The sequence below is a fragment of the Pipra filicauda genome, unplaced genomic scaffold, assembly GCF_003945595.2.
Source record: "Pipra filicauda isolate LSUMZ 115617 unplaced genomic scaffold, ASM394559v2 scaffold355_size746361_pilon, whole genome shotgun sequence".
Lineage (NCBI taxonomy): Eukaryota > Metazoa > Chordata > Aves > Passeriformes > Pipridae > Pipra > Pipra filicauda.
In genome coordinates this window covers 245519-251594 of record NW_024104482.1, presented here as the reverse complement: position 1 = coordinate 251594, position 6076 = coordinate 245519, and positions in this window count along the sequence as shown.

The following is a 6076-nucleotide window of genomic DNA, read 5'->3' as shown; positions in this document are numbered from 1 at the left end:
TACCGCAGTCTTAAGTTTCCACCATTCCAGGGGAGTCCTTCCAAGGCCGGAGCTGGCACAAGCCTGGCAAGGTGACCAAATAGATGTCACTTAGAGAAAAGACAGTTGTGGGCAGGATCCCTCTCAGGCTGGGAAACTGAGACCAGATGACTCACAAACGTGCACAGGCATAATTGTAGAGCATCTGCTGAGGCCAACTAGTCATCTTTTCTGTTCTCTGGAGCACACCTGGAGTTTTGGACCTCTGTTCAAACTGTCTGCATTTTGTATGCAGTGAACAGACCTATTTTAGATAGGAAGTGTGGCCAGTCGTGCAACAGCAAGTAAAGGTAGTTCTATATCTTGAAGGCAGTTTTTAATAAGTACAATGTCCTTAGCTGAATCCTGAGAACAGCTACTTCTTAGAGAACAAACTGGTGGAAAGTATGGTAAAGTTGGCCAGTGTGCTACGATTCATCTCGAATCTATGTCGGGGACAAATTTCAAGGATATTTCAGGGAACAAAAGGTTGTCAGTCTGGTGCATGCTCTGCATTAGGCTATGTTGGAAGAGCTGTAATGGGGAACTAATGAGAGCATGTTGCAGTAGGTCCGGAGAGGGGGATAGGCTGACTCTTCTGCCATTTTCTGTGTCCATTGCAACCTTCTGTCTAACCTCTGACTGCAGACCTGCTAAGTGTTATTAAGCTGACCGAAGTGTCCTTTCATTCCCCTAGCTTTTAGTCACTTGCCAATAGCTGCTGTGCCATCTTGGTGAAAGATATTACCTAAGTAGTCTTTTCTGTGCCAAGGAAATAACCCAAGACAGCATCTCCAAATTGTACAATTGGGAAGGATACCTCTGGTGCAATAACTGTGTCAAGGATATTCCTTGGAGATACATTGTCTTAATGGAAGAAATGAGTCACAGCTTATAGGTTCAGTAGAAGTCTTGAGGCAAATACACCTGATTCCCTAACAAGGCTGCTAGCCTGCCCGTGTAGTTAGTTCTCTTGTTTGTGGCCTGAAGACAGGAGGCAGAAAGGATCAGGGTTTTCTGCCTAGGGGCAGGGTAGTCCCTGGGCCACTAGGAGAGTGCCTACTGCAGCAGGCAAAGACAGTAGGTTGTGTTTGTGGCAGTATTGACTCTTACATGGGAGGCTAATTAAGCTCTTAATATGCTTTTGCACTGATGAAGATTTCGGTCATCTTCACGTTGGTAAGTTCCTCATATGAGGGACCGCTGTAGCCAGTTATAATATCCACAAATTAGTGTCATGTAATAAAATAAAAGGTTTTGTGATGTGAATGCAATATTTATTGATAACTCCTAACTCCAGCCTCTCTTGATGCATGTTCCTACCTAAGATTGTGGATCCTATGGATTGCCCCCATCTAATGAAGTCACATGATTCAAAGAGCAGATAATTGCCATCGCTTCAGGTTGGCTTCCACAACAGGCTCTGACCATCTCTATGAATGCTACACTACCAATAATAATGACCAATCCCTGATTTGTTCCATATTAACCCAAAAGATCAGTATTGGGCAAAACTGGAGGCAGTTGAGGGGTGCTGGACACAGGAATCAGAGCTCTAGAGGAATGTGGCTCCAGGGTAAACAGGATGGGGATTTCAAAGAGGGCCTTTTCCATGCAAAAACTATGTACTCACTGCTGTTCATTCCATACACAGAGGGCAGAATGGTCCCAGTGTGGTGAATGGTATTTCTGCTCCAAAAGCAACACTTGAATGGCCAGAGCATGCTGCAAATGCAAGCATGAGGTGGGCAATTCGCCAAGTGGCACAGCTCCTATTAGACACATTGAGGAAAAAAGGGTAACAATTCAGTTGTACTTGGTTGGTTGTCTCCAGGTGTAAGCAGACCTGGCTGTTGCAGAAGGTGTAGATGGACCTGCAGCGTGCCTTCTCAGTTCCATCCTTTTCACAATCCCTGTGACCAATAGCAGCAACAGCAGGCACCGTGCAACAATTTGAAAGGTGATAGATGAGTGGCAAGGCACAAAGCAGTGCAGGTTGCTCATTGCATCATTGCTTAGTGCCACAAAAACTCATCTTCATAAAAATATACTAAATTGATCCAAGAAAAAATGGTACATTAACCATACTTGCAGAACCAATATAGATGTCAGGACGAGATTAGAAGTATGAAGAAAATGGCACTTGAAGTTTTTCACATACACAGCAAAACAGCTTTTGCTAAAGAAATGCAAAATGCATTACTCATTAAAAATAGATATCTGCACATTTCCAGTCACCTACAGCTATTCCTGGAAATATATGACAGGGTCCAAAAAGAAATGACATTCAAACAGTGAATGAAGTGTCTCAAGATTCTAAAAGTAATTACAAGATTATAGCAGTCAAACCCAACTTTTTGAATGTAAAAATAAAACAATTATTTTGGTTAAATTCTCAAAATTAGCTCCACTAATTCATTTGCGGGCATACAACTCTCTTTAAGATACATATGATTGTGAAAAGTTATTATTCACATTGAAATGGTCAGTTCTTACCCCTGAGCTATCATTTTACCTCATGCTTAAAAGATTTTGTTAGAGAGGGGACATGCAAGGAAAAGCATGCAGTTGATTTTCCATGATTACAGAGAGACATTGCCTCCTTTTTGAGGAATTGCTCATGAGCATAATGTTTTAGATCTACTTTTTGAAGTAGATTTTTTGGTAAAAGTATTCATTTTATTTTAAGATATGTTAACAAAGGTAACAGTGTTGATATTGTCCCTGCTTTGTTTTTTTTTCTTGTAAGACCTTACAAAATGGATGGAATTTTTAATTCTGTTATAGATGTAAAAGCCCCTTTTTAACATTTTGTAAGTAGATGATATTCTGTTAGTGACTGCCTTTTCAGTAATGTGGTGGTCTAAATTCTGAATTCTATTATTTTACATCTACAGCAACTGAAAGTATATTTTTTATAAACAGCAAACTTCACCTCATAAAAATTCATTACATAAGGGCATAAACAAGTACTTTTCCTTCCAGTCATTGGCAGTAAGTGATTCATCAGTTTTCCACAGAAAACCAATTTCATTGCAGATGTTCTGCAGACTCCCTGAATTGTAGAATCGTATCATCCAATCCCAGCACAAGGAAGGTAGGAATTTTTTTAAAAAAGGGAGGGGGGAAGACTGTGCTTAGTCTTTTTAATAGGATTGAATATCATTTGCTGTCTCATCAGTTTTGTGAAATAACCATAAAGTAATCAGCTTGCCATTCTTTCCTTTTCTGTACAGGCTATCAACTTACAATGCTGATTTCATAGCAAGTACATGTAAGTGAGTAACTTGAAGGAGAGAAAAATCTTCCTTTGAGGTTAAACAAAATGTAACTAGGTTACATAGTTGTCTTTTCTTCATTCTTTCTTTCTTCCCTCCTTCATTCCTTTCTTTCTTGCTTGCTTAATACTTCAAAATATAGAAATTTCCCATAGTAATCAGCCACTAATTTTCTTTGTCTAACAGACTTGCCTTTTTTTTCCTTTGTAAAAATTTTTTAATTAAAGTTTACTTTTAAAAGAATTAGTAATTAACTATTAATTTAATTCTGGTTTTTCACAATGGGCACAAAATAAAGGATGGACCTAAAAACTACTCTTTGCAAGTGTATGCAATTTTGTTTCATTCTATTCTGTATAGCGTATAGAGTCCACCCTAATGCATTTCCATTGCATTAAGTTATGTAGATACAGAATTCAATTCTGATAGCTGAAGGAGGGAAAGGAGACAAAGGAATATATTGAGGTGAAGGTGAAAAGGGATGGAGGAAGTCTGAAGCAGAGAAACCAAAACACTAACTGACAAGCTGCAGGAATCAGAAAGAAAATTTATTTTCCAATTGGAAGAATTAATTTCATCAATAACTCCAAGATGGGGTTGAATTTAGCCCTTAGAGAAGAACCTGATAGTAGCAAAATACCCAGATTAAGTCAACAAGTAAATGTTGTTTTATACTGCTTTAAGTCTTGCTGGTAAGTCTCCTGTTTCCCATTTTGTTTTCCATTGCTACTCTTCTTAGCATAGAGAGAACATTTCTCCAAGTGTCTGTGAATCAATGAACTAAAACCAGAGCAAGATCCGGTCTTAGAATCATAGAATCAAAGAATCACTTAGTTTGAACAAGACCTCTAGAATCATCAAATCCAACCATTGCTCTAGCACTGCCAAGTCCACTGTCAAACCATGTCCCTAAGTACCACATCTGCACGTCTTTTAGACATCTCCAGAGATGACTCAGCCACTTCCCTGGGCAGCCCCTTCCAATGCTTGACAATCCTTTCTATGAAGAACGTTTTCCTAATACCTAATCTAAACTTCCCCTCGTGCAACTCGAGACCATTTCCTCTCATCCTATCACTTGTTGCTTGAGAGAAGAAACCGACTCCTACCTCGCTACAGCTTCTTTTCAGGTAGTTGTAGAGAGCAAAAACGTCACCCCTGAGCTTTCTATTCTTCAGGCTAAACAACCCCAGCTCCCTCAGCCACTCCTCATAACACTTGTGCCCCAGACCCTTCACCAGCTTCATTACCCTTCTCTGGACATGCTCCAGTGTGTTTCTTGTAGTGAGGGGCCTAAAACTGAACACAGGATTCAAGGTGCAGCCTCACCAATGCCAAGTACTCAGGGATGATCATTGCCCTAATCCTTCTGGTCACACTATTTCTGATATAGGCCAGAATGCCATTGGCCTTCTTGGCCAGCCAGGCACGCTGCTGGCTCATATTCAGCCAACCGCCTCTGGTCACCGGGGAGAAAAGATCAGTGCCTGCCCCTTCACTTCCCTTGGAAGCTGTAGACTGGTATGAGATCTCCCCTCAGTGTCCTCTTCTCCAGGCTGAAAAAACAAAGTGACCTCAGCCAGTCCCCATATGGCTTCCCCTCAAGGACCTTCACCATCTTTGTTGCCCTCCTTTGGACACTCTCTAATAGCTTAATATCTTATATTATGGCACCCAAAACTGCACACATGACTTGAGGTGAGGCCACACCAGTACAAGGTAGGACCAGGTACAAGCAGGACCTACCTTTCACAAATCCACACTGTTTGAGCCTGATCCCCTGGTTGTCCTGCAGATGCGACATGATGGCATTCAAGATGATCAACTCCATGATCTTCCCTGGCATCGAGGTCAGGCTGACAGACCTGTCGTTCCCCAAATGCTCTTTCCATCCTTTCTTATAAATGGGTGTCACATTTGCCAACCTACAGTCAACTGAGGCCTCCCCAGTTAGCCAGGACTGCTGGTAAATGATTGAAAGTGTCTTGGTTTGCACTTTCTCAATGCCCTATCTTGTATCTGTATCTGCAAAAATAGTATGTAATTTGATGCTGAAAATGAATGGCGAAAGGTCTGAAGGAGAAAGCTTTGTTCAAAGTTTGAGAAAACAGCAAAATCCAGATCCAACTGACTATTGTTGACCTGATCAGATTCAGGATTTCAAGAAATTTAACAGCTATGCTATGTCTATACCAGAAAATGAAACCTGTCAGGACCTTAGTTTTTTGTTACTCTGGACAGTCTACATGGCACAGTCCCCATCTGTGTTTATAAACTCACTACTCATCATAAGAAAATGACTTTGAATGCTTGAGCTCAGCTGAGTGTATTTATATGTATATCTATAAACAACCACAGAGACTTAATTTCTAAGTAATTTCAAATATATTTCACACGGTGAGTGTTTCCCATGTATTGCAACTATGCTTACAGATTGTGTATTGTAACTGAGCTCAGTAGTAGATAAAAACAGAGAATGCGTGCTGCCTTCTAATACCAGCCTCCACACAAAAAGGACATCAGTCGGATTAGGGAGTCATGAAAGCAGCATCAGCTTCAACTTTGACATCACTGGTGCTGCAGAAGGATCTGTGAGTGCCCCCAGCATGCTCTCTGCTTCTTTATTGCTTCTCCAGTTCATTTCTTTCCAGGGCAGAATCCCCACATGGTTTTCCTCCTGTGACTGGTAGAATTAAGCAAAGGAGGTCAAACTGCTGGTGTCCATGTTTCCAATGTAGAATCCATGATTTGGTAAGAACAGTGCTACAGAAATCATCCCT